The sequence below is a fragment of the Tamandua tetradactyla genome, chromosome 13 (genome assembly GCF_023851605.1).
Source record: "Tamandua tetradactyla isolate mTamTet1 chromosome 13, mTamTet1.pri, whole genome shotgun sequence".
Taxonomy (NCBI): Eukaryota; Metazoa; Chordata; class Mammalia; order Pilosa; family Myrmecophagidae; genus Tamandua; species Tamandua tetradactyla.
In genome coordinates this window covers 87,460,958-87,470,585 of record NC_135339.1, presented here as the reverse complement: position 1 = coordinate 87,470,585, position 9,628 = coordinate 87,460,958, and the positions used below count along the sequence as shown (strand labels likewise).

General features: G+C 40.2%; 1 pseudogene; it reads left to right on the top strand.

Annotated features, from left to right (window-relative positions):
* The first annotated feature begins 3,859 nt into the window (after nt 1-3,859).
* On the top strand, nt 3,860-4,672 carry LOC143653291 (eukaryotic translation initiation factor 3 subunit J-like; annotated as a pseudogene).
* The last annotated feature ends 4,956 nt before the right edge of the window (nt 4,673-9,628 follow it).

The following is a 9,628-nucleotide window of genomic DNA, read 5'->3' as shown; positions in this document are numbered from 1 at the left end:
AAAGCCTATTGCCTATGCACACAGAAGGTTTTTCTCTCTCAATGCCCTGCCTAAATTTTGTCTGTTCAAACCTGCAGTGAATAAATGACCTTGGAAAGAGGCCTGGGGCTGCGTTTTCCCATGTGTTCACGGCCCTTATATAAATCCAGAAAGCAGCAGCTCTGCTGCATGGCCTCAGCAGATGGCCCTTGCAAAGTTGGGCAGCTCCAAAAAACTGGGTTTGGGTGTGATAAAATTGTTCAAACATCTAGCACACTAGTAAAATATATATATATATGTACGTTTTGGAATGTCCGCTCCTTTCTTGTTCAAAAGGACAATCACTGGCACGTGATGTTTTGGTTTTGCCTTTTTTGGCTGTTGTTTTAAGTTAACCCTCTCCCCCGCCCCCTGGAAGCAGCAATCTGAAGTCTGTTTCCTTAGCTAAATGTTTCTTCCTTCGAGGCGCATGTATCCACATATCTGTAGCTGCGGGCCCCTCCTATGTCCATGCTGGATTGATTGTGGTTTGGAAAGATCAAACAAGGAGTCTGCATCCAGGACTCCTTGAACTTTCCAAAGCTGATAAGAGAGGAGTTGAAGGGGCACTGATCACTCACAAGGTCTCCCTAGGGGGCAGGAATGCAAGAGATGCCCTGCCAAGCCTACAGGAAGCACCAAGGGCAGGGACTTGGCTGAGCGACAATGGTCACCAAGGGCTGGCAGCCTCCTGTCCATGTCCGCTGACGTGCGCTGGGCCCCAGCTCCCCACTCCTTTCGTTCCCTGTCCAGGCGGCAGGCGCCATCCCACGCCATCTCTTCCAGGGTCACCGCGAGAAGGAAAGCATGTGGGCGGCTGACCTCCTTCAGAGGGAACTTGACATTCGTGGTATTTGTGATTGTTGGCCCCGATGCCCGAGTCTGACCCAGGTCCTTGCACAGCTTTCAGGAAGGCAGAAAAAGTCCTGGGCAGGGGACGCCTGGGGCAGGGAGGGCAGAGAGCACTGCTCAGGGAGGGAAGGCCATTTTCCAGCTGGCTGCACCTGGCACCGAATGTTGGCGTGACCTAGGGCACAGACTTGGGGTTCTAGTCCTGGCTCCACCGCTTAGAAGTCCTACAACCGAAATTCAAGCAAGTTACTTAATCTCTTGGCTTCCTTTATGGTAAACTGGAGTTGGTGATAGTAGCTGCCCCCAGGCTGTTCTGGAGTTGAGATCCCGTGTGAAGCCCGTGTAGGACATGCTGGAGGACTTGACATATGTTAGTTCTGGTTGATATCCTGCGCAGACAGATGTGGCCTGTCTCTCTAAACTGACTCGGCAGGTGAACTCACTGCCCTCCCCGCTATGTGGGACATGACTCCCAGGGGTATAAATCTCCCTGGCAACATGAGACCTGACTCCCAGGGATGAGCTGGGGCCTGGTATCAAGGGATTGAGAAACCCTTCTTGACCACAAAGAGGAAGAGAGAAATGAGACGAAATAAAGTATCAGTGGCCGAGAGATTTCAAACAGAGTTGAGAGGTCATCCTGGAGGTTATGCTTACACATTATATAGTTTCTGATGTTTTGGAGTGACTAAAGGGAAGTACCTGAAACTGTTGAGCTGTGTTCCAGTAGCCTTGATTCTTTTTTTTTTTATGATACATTTTAACACATAAACATTCTATATATGATGTACAATCAATGGCTCACATTATCACATACTTATGTCTTCATCATCATGATCATTTTTTAGAACATTTGCATCACTCTAGAAGAAATACAAAGAAAAAAGAAAAAACTCATACATACCATACCCCTTACCCCTCCCTCATTGATCACTAGTATTTCCATCTACCCAATTTATTTTAACCTTTGTCCCCCTATTTGTTTTATTTTTTATCCATATTTTTTACTCATCTCTCCATACCCTAGATAAAAGGAGCACCAGACACAAGGTTTTCACAATCACAGGTCACACTGTAATTATAAAAGCTATATGGTTACACAATTGTCTTCAAGAATCAAGAGTAGCCTTGATTCTTGGAGAGGATTGTATAACTACATAATCTTTACAATGTAACCTTGTGACTGTGAAAAAATATATATATATATATAAATAAATACATATATATCCTGAGCAAACCAACCAGGGAGTCATCAGATCTGTCATGATGAGCCCCTGCCAGGGATTGAAGTTCGCACAAAATACCAGGTCTGACAAGCCACCCAGGCCGATGGCTCAGCTGCTTTTTCTCCAGGTTTGCAGCCTGCCTGAGCTGGGAGGACTGTGGGGTCAGCCAGCTAGTAGGTCTCAAGCTGGGCTGGACTTCAGAAGAGACCAGAAAGCTTAAAAAAGCCAAAACCACAAAGCTCTGCTGGTGGTGATGACGGGGGCCAGGTTCGTGGATAACTGAGCCACTCCATTCCCTCCTTGGACAGCTGGGGATACAGAGTCTGGGGCAGGCAGTGACTTGTCGAGCTCCTGCAGTTGCATTGGAGGCTGGGCAGGGGTGTAGCTCTGTGACCTGGTCCCAACTACCCCACGGTCTTTCCTTTCACCCAACGGCTACCTAGAGTCCTATGGGAAGACTGACCAGGAGTTCTCCTTTCCTGTGAAGCTATTTTTGTTTTTTAATTCAAAAGTTATAAGGGTGCATTTGTGCTGACATCACTCCATGATAAGAAAGCAAATTTCATGATGTTCAATGTTAGCTGAGTCGGAGTGGATAGAAACCCCACTGGTTGACAGGTTGGGTCAGGACGTTTTTAGTTTAGAGGACTGTTTCCACACAAACTAGGAAGATGTGTGTTCAGGTGTCCCATTCTGGAATTCATTGTTTTTAGGAGGAGGATAAAGATCAGTCTGTTATTCTGAAGGCCGATGAAGTTCAGGGTTTCTCTCTCAAGTGAGAAGGCACATGGCGAACACAGTCAGGGCTTCTCTCTTGGCTGGAAGGGCACATGGCGAGTACGGGGTCATCTGCTGGCTTTCTCTCCTGGCTTCCGGTTTCATGAAGCTCCCCGGGAGGCGTTTTCCTTCTTCATCCCCAAAGGTCGCTGGCTGGTAGGACTCTCTACTTCGTAGTGTCGCTCTCTCTGAATCTCTCATCCTCCAAAATATTTCCTCTTTTATAGGACTCCAATAAACCAATCAAGACCCACCCAAATGGGTGGAGACATGTCGTCCCTTAATCCAGTTTAACACCCACTCTTGACTAAATCACATCATCCAGGGAGATGATCTCATTACAGTTTCAAACATACAGCATTGAATAGAGATTATTCTACCTTTATGAAATGGGATTTATATTAAAATATGGCTTTTCTTAGGGGGCATACTTCCTTTCAAACCAGCACACCAGGGTTCTCTGTATTGGTTTTGTATTTTATTTGCAACTGCCTCATAACTTTGAAATTATTTCAAAATAAAAATTTAAAAAATCACCTCACCAGTTCTTACACAGTACCTATGGCCCTTCCCCTGCTCCATGGTAACATATATGTAACATAAAATTCACCATTTTAACCTCATATACATAATACTAGAATAAGATTTAAAGCAACCCAATCACAGTACTGCCCACCACCAACAGGGAACTCTAAGGTAACCTACGAACTACAGCTCGCAGCACATGGTAATAGTCTCTCATCAGTTGTCACAAAGGTAACCAGACTAAAGAGAACCAGACTAAACAGAAATCCTAACAATGGGGACAGGTATCCGGGAACTCGATCTCCTGCACGCTGTTTCTGCCAACGTGCAACTCCTTTAAAAAGAAAACAAAGATCCCGGAGCCACAGCCCGCCCACACCGGAGGGGGCGTGGCCTCGGCGGGCCGCGCAGTCCGCCACGGTCCCAGCCTGCCCCGCGCCGGCCACAGAGAGCAAATCCAGGGACGCCCGGGCCGCTGGGCCCAGGCCGGCGCTTCCCGCCTAGGCTGCCCTGGCCTGGCTGAGGCGGCCGGGCTGGGCGCGCTCAGGGCCTCCGCCGACAGGTTTTCTGTGGAGGACCCGCTGGGAAGGCGAGGACGAGGACAAAGTCCTTAAGGATAACGGGATAAGCATGAAGATGATGAGGAGGGGGGAGGAAGCAGATATAAAATCAGAAGTAAAAATTTCAGAGAAGAAGAAAAAAAAAATAGTGGAGACCCAAGAGAAAGAACAGCAACAGACGAAAAGGCATGAAGAAATGTTAAAAAGAAATTTTGAAGAACTTGGAGAATCTAAAGCGGTAACTCCAGAAGAACAATTAGCAGATAAAGTGCTTCTAAAGAAGTTACAAGAAGTGTCAGACCCGGAATTAGCCAAAGAAACTTCCGGTGTCAGTAATAGCACTTTTTGGGTGACGTCATGAACCCATCTTTGGGAGGTGATTTAAGAGAGTTTGGAAAGTTGCTAAGAGATTAAAATTATGCAATATGAAAAGTGACTGTATTTGCCAGTGTTTTGGAAGCCTTAGTTCGGAGAAGGACATTTCATTAGCAATTGTATTTAATTGTGTTTTTCATTGGAAATTAATGGTTTGAAACACAGGACTAATTCATTGCGGTGCTTTGCAGTGGAAAACAGAAGCAAGCAAAGTGAAGCCAGAAGGGGAAGAAAGGTGTGGTTCCTGGATGGGTGTTGAAAGCTACCTTGAGAGATGATCAGGCAGACTTTGGTGGTTTTAATAGAGGACGTGTCCAAGACTAGGAAGACGTCATGTGACATTTTATCTTATGGTGTCTTCTTTCAACATGTAGCACAACTTCGTTTTTTTTCAGTTCTGCCAAATGCTGCAACAGAAGTGCAGTAGCTTTTGTGCTGGTTATTTAATCCCTTGACATTTCAGTGTTGTTTTTGTTTTCTAGGCTGCTTAAAGCACATACCATAAAATAAGTTGGTTTAAACATTGAAGATTTATTTGCTTACAGTTTCAGGCTGAGAAAATATCCAAATCAAGCCATCATCAAGGCGATGCTTTCTTCCTAAAGTCTGGCTGCAGGCAATCCTGGGCCCCTCTGCAGATGCGGCACATGGTGGTGTCTGTTAGTTTCTCTCCTCGCTTCTGGGTTTCCTTTCTCTCAGCTCCATGGCTTTCTCTCACTCTCTGAATTCATTCCATTTATAAAGGACTCTAGTAAGAGGATTAAGACCCAGCTGAATGAGGTGGACACACCTTAACTGAAGTAGCCTCCTCAAAAGGTCCTACTTAACAATGGATCCACACCCAAAGGAATGGATTAAATTTCAGAATATGCCTTTCTGGGGTACATACAGCTTCAGACCACCACAGATGCTAATGTGTCAATTAGGGAATTTGGATTTTGCTGCCAAGCAGTTAAAATTGGGATCTTCAGTTGCTAGCAATCATAGTTAAAAAAAAAAAAAAAAAGGTAATAATCCTAATTCATTGTTGCTATCTGATCTCATTACAGCAAAGAATGTAATAAGACAAAAAATTATGTAGTACTTACCAGCAGCATTTAGTAGTACAGCCTTAAACATTTCTCCTTGTATTGCTTCATAACATCTCAAGAAAAGCAGATTGCAGCAAGAGTATGCATCTTATATTAAAATTTCTTTGTTTGTAAGGGGAAAGAGTGAAATGAGACTAAGTGTCAATGGCTGAGAGATTCCAAACAGAGTCAAGAGGTTATCCTGGAGGTTATTCTTACGCAATAAGTAGATATCACCTTGTTGTTCAAGATGTAGTGGAGAGGCTGGAGGGAACTGCCTGAAAATGTAGAGCTGTGTTCCAGTAGCCATGTTTCTTGATGATGATTGAACAATAATATAGCTTTCACAATGTGACTCTGTGATTGTGAAAACCTTGTGTCTGTTGCTCCTTTTATCTACCATATCAACAGACGAGTAGAACATATGGAATAAAAATAAATAATAGGGGGAACAAATGTTAAAATAAATTTAGTTTGAAATGCTAGTGATAAATGAAAGCAAGGGGTAAGGGGTATGGTATGTATAATCTTTTTTTTTCTCTTATCATTTTATTTCTTTTTCTGTTGTCTTTTTATTTCTTTTTCTAAATCGATGCAAATGTTCTAAGAAATGATGAATATGCAACTGTGTGATGACATTAAGAATTACTGATTATATATGTAGAATGGAATGATATGTTAATGTTTTGTTTGTTAATTTTTTTTAATAAATAAAAAAATTGCTTTGTTTGTGAGGGAGATAACTGCAACTGAAAAGTCACTACTAGTTTGATACTTAAAAATTAAATGACCACACTACAGACATTTGGTCTATATGTCTGGTCTATATATATATATATGAAATGGAATACTGTGCTGCTACAAAAAAGGAATGACATCATAAGGTTCTCAACGAACTGAATGAAACTTGGGGACAATGTGTCATACAAAAATAAGTCAGAAACGAACAAATGTGCTATGACCTCTTCCAGAAAATACTTGTGAAAAATCGGAGCCTAGATTGTAAGCTGTTATAGCAGCCATAATTAGTCCAAAGTTGTAGGTGTAATTCTAAATCTGAAGTACTGAGCTATATGTGTATAAGCTGGGATTTCCCTGGAATTTTGAGTACCTCTGTGACACCTAAGATTCAGAGCTGGAGTTCTGCAGCTCTGAACGTCAGCATTGTTACACACAGTAACAGTTAAAGTAACCGGAAAAGAAATCAGGCTTCAACTAGAGATAGAAACAAAGCCAATCTGTACCTATCTTAACTTGCCAACCCCCGACTGAAACCATTCCAGCCAATCCTAAAGAACACCTAGGGCAATATATAAGATTCTACAAAGGTTCCATGCACTAGGGTAACTTTCCAGAAATCTACAACCTCCAGATGGGTCCCTGGACCAGATCAGTCCTGAAACCTAGTGGGCCCAGCTTCTCCAGAACATCAGCTAGTTCCATCTCCCTACCCCATATTATTAACAGCCCCTTCCAACATGAAAAAGTTAGAATGAGCATAACCCAAATACCCCTAAAGAGTGGCATAGAAAGATCAAAGGTGGTGGTGGAGTTATACAGAGAAGGTAAGGTTTAACAAATGAATATAATTGCTGAATCATTAAATTGATATTTATTTTAGTCCCCAATATCTTAGAGCAGCTAGAAGAAAAAACCTAAAATTGTGGAACTGTAACCCATACCAAACTGTGATTGTGCTCCAACTAATTGTTGTGCTGTGCTTTGAAATTTATTGCTTTTTTGTATATATGTTATTTTTCACAAAAAAGAAAAGTCAATTGTGATGGTAAAAAAAGAAAACAAAAAATTCCTTCTAGCCTCCTATATTCTGGAATATCTAGAAGGAAAAATCTGAGATGAAGGTATGGTAGCCCATGACAGACTCTGGGATCAGTCCTGTAACTACTTGTTGAAGAGTGCTTTGAAAACTATTGTTTTTTCCTTTCTTTGCTTTGTATATATGTTATATTATACAATAAAAAGTTAAAAAAAAAAGCGCCAAAAATCTGTTTGGGACCAAGGTAAATCAGAATACAGGGCAAAAGATGGTAGTGTATATACTCTAGCGCTTCACTTACTGTTTGAGACCAAAGGCAGAGAGGTTTATTGTGTCTAGAACCTAAATTTTCTGTAACACACACTCTAAATCAACTTGTCTGGATACCTCATTAAAACAACCCAAATACATGGAGCCCAGATTGAAACGAGGCGTTGTAATTCTGTATATTTTCCAAAATGGTTCCCTCTGAAATGGTTCCAGTAAGCAACCCCACCTTGACTGGATGGAGACACATCTCCACGGAAACCATCTAATCAAAAGTTACCACCTACTATAGGTAGGTCATATCTCCATGGAAACAATAAAAAAGATTCCACCCAGCAATATTGAATGAGGATTAAAGGACATGGCTTTTCTGGGGTACATAATAAACTTCAAACTGAGGAAGGTAAGCTTCTCCATTATTGCATTACAACTTTTAGAATCTTTTGAGAGCGCAATCTGTCTAGCTTATATTTATCAGAATATTTCTACTGATGGAGTGCTTTGCTTGGGGAAGGGAAACTCTTTTGTTTTAATTGCCTGATTTAAGTATCTGAGAAGCAAATCCCCTTTGTTCTCCTAGCTTACAGTGAGACAATTTAGGAGGATTTTGGCATATCCTTTCCTTTATAAAACATGCTCAGCAAAGTACACCAGTTAACTACAATTTGGTAAATTGTTATGTTAACAATTATGACATCTGCAATGTTTTAGAAAACAACTAATTTAATAAAATCACTATTGTGAGGACTTAAAAAAAAATTGATCCAAGTAACTTAATTGCCTACCAGAACAAAGCGTCACTCTTTAAAGAAATACATCAAAATCAGCACTCAACAATGGAAAATTCACAATGTGCATTATATAATATAAAATCACTTCTAAAAAAGAAATCACTTCTAGATATACAAAGAAATAGGAATATGTGACCCACAACTAAGAGAAAAAAACAATCACTAGAAACAGACTGCAAAAATGACAGAGATGATGAAATTAGTAGGCTAGGATGTTTAAACAGTTACTATAAATATGCTTTATATGCTCAAGGATTTAAAGGGAAAGGAAAACTGATGAGAAAATTTGAATATATGTTTAAAAAACAGATGGAATATCTATAGATGAAACTACAATCTGAAATAAAATGTTCATTGGATGGGATTAACAGGAAATAAAACACTGCACAAGAAAAGATAGTAAACTTGAAGACAGAGCAACAGAAACTAAAGTAAAACACTCAGAAAAAAAAAAAGATTGGAAAACAAAGGAACTGAACCTTAGTTACTTGTGGGACAATGTCAAGTACTCTAATGTTTGTTTAATTGTAGACCCAGAAAGGGAAAGGGGTGTCATAAAAACTATTAGAAGAAATAATGAATGAACATTTTTCAATTTCATGAAAAACTATAAACCCATAAACCAGAAATCTCAACAACTCCCAAGCAGGTTAAACACTAAGAAAACTATACCCAGACACATTATAATTAACTTACTGAAAACCAGTTATATAAAGAAAATCATTAAAACGTTAGAGGAAAGAGAGATACATTAGGAAGAGAGGAACAAAGATAAAATTGGTTGTAGAGTTTTTTACCAGAAATTATCCAGACTAGGTGATAATGGAACAATGTCTCTAAAGCTCTGAAAGACGAAATCCATCAGGACAGATTTCTTTACTTTTGAAATAGCTTTCAAAAATAAAGACAAAGAAATGGAAAAGAAATAAACCCAGGAGAATTTATTGCCAACCAACCTGGTTTACAAGAAAGATTTAAAGACAATCTTTCAGGCAGAAAGAAAATGATACTAGGTGAGAATTGGAGCTATACAAGGACATGGAGACCAGAAGTGGTTACTATGTACAGCTTAGAGGGAAATTTATAGTCAAATGCATGTTTAGTACAAGAAGGGGTGTGTTCATTATAAGAAGTTACAAAAGGTCAGCAATAAATGAAACTCAAAGAAAGTAGGAAAAAGAGAATAATAAAGATGAAAGCAGAGATTGATGAAATTTAAAAGTAAATATACAATTGAGAAAATAAAAAAGTCAAAAAATTTTAAAAATAAAATTTATAGATAAAACAAGACTGATCAAGAAAAAACAAAAACAAAAACCAGAAACAGCACAAATTATCAATCCAGGAATAATAAAGGGGATATAGCTACCAATACTACAGACATTAAAAA